We start from the raw sequence: 1,206 nt of genomic DNA, 5'->3' as shown, positions 1-1,206 counted from the left end.
TGTCATATTTATTATGACAGGAAATAATTATAGACCAACATGTTAATTATTTTAATAGTCAATGTTTTTAGTTTCCTGTCAGTTTTTTAATGTTAAATATAAACTATTCAGGTGAGCTCAGGTGTCTGTCTTTGTACCTGTTTCACATTAAACTTTGTACAAACATCCACAGAAATCCCCCCCCCACACACACGCACGTTAATGATATGATGTGCTAATGTCACCCTGCTCCATACACCTATGAGGGAAGAGCAATCATCCATGGCCTCCCCAGCCCTGTCCTTCTCTGACCAAAATGCAACTTGATCCTGCTGAAGCTTACCATGACCATCCTGTATTTTTGATTATCCAACACTACATTATACAGTGTGATCTGCCAATAAATCAATAGCATGGGCTTTGAGAGCTATTTGGCTGTTATTTCTATCAAGTCGAGTGACTATAGAGAGACTCTCTTGGCTTCCAAAGATTTATCAAAAAGTGGGGAGGACTTGGACTCCTTAGTAAACCCCACCCTAAATGTTTGTTGAGACCATGTCCACCATTCCTGTCAACCCCACTGGACACAATACACCACCACCCCTCTCCACACTGTCATCCCTTGGCTACACCCATACCTCCTCAACCCGATCCAAAATTTGATCCCTTGTCTCGTGTTTCACCACATCTGCTGATGACCCACTGAAACAACCTTGACTCCTTCAACCTTGACCCCTTCAACTGCTAACCCTTACAGTTCTGGTTTCAATTCTTGCCTCTGCTCACCTCACACACTCCCTCCTCCCCCTCTCTCACTTATCCAATAAGTACCAGTAATTCACTCGGTCAAATACCAGGCATTAATTGCTCTTCCCTCAACTGTTTTATTGGCTGCATCCATACCTTATAAGGTAAGTAAGGTAATGAGGGAGGGAGGGAGGCTGTAATCTGAAGTAAAGTGTGAGACCCCAGGATCTCCAAAGGCTCACCTTGACTTAAACTACTTTTTTTTTTAATGGAAGACCCACCCACTCTACCCCTCGCCCTATCACCACTGTTACCACCACATGATTCTATTGTAACAATGTTGATACCATAGGTGGGGGTAGGGGGGAGGCAGGCACAATATGGAGCTGTGTTTAATCTTGTTCTGAGTTCAAGTCCTACAAAAGTCAGCTTTACTTTCATCCTTCTGGGGTTGATAAAATGTGTACTTGTCAAATACTG

General features: G+C 43.0%; 2 protein-coding genes across 8 annotated transcripts in view; one reads left to right on the top strand and one right to left on the bottom strand.

The window, feature by feature from the left end:
- The window catches only part of LOC106869084 (uncharacterized), a 63,348-nt gene that overhangs the window by 14,539 nt on the left and 47,603 nt on the right, over positions 1-1,206 (bottom strand). The gene's annotated exons all lie outside the window — the stretch shown is intronic.
- The window catches only part of LOC106869065 (Golgi SNAP receptor complex member 1), a 12,017-nt gene that overhangs the window by 2,443 nt on the left and 8,368 nt on the right, over positions 1-1,206 (top strand). The gene's annotated exons all lie outside the window — the stretch shown is intronic.

Source organism: Octopus bimaculoides, chromosome 25 (assembly GCF_001194135.2).
Source record: "Octopus bimaculoides isolate UCB-OBI-ISO-001 chromosome 25, ASM119413v2, whole genome shotgun sequence".
Lineage (NCBI taxonomy): Eukaryota > Metazoa > Mollusca > Cephalopoda > Octopoda > Octopodidae > Octopus > Octopus bimaculoides.
The sequence above is the reverse complement of the archived record's forward strand: the minus strand, read 5'-3'. Positions and strand labels throughout refer to the sequence as shown.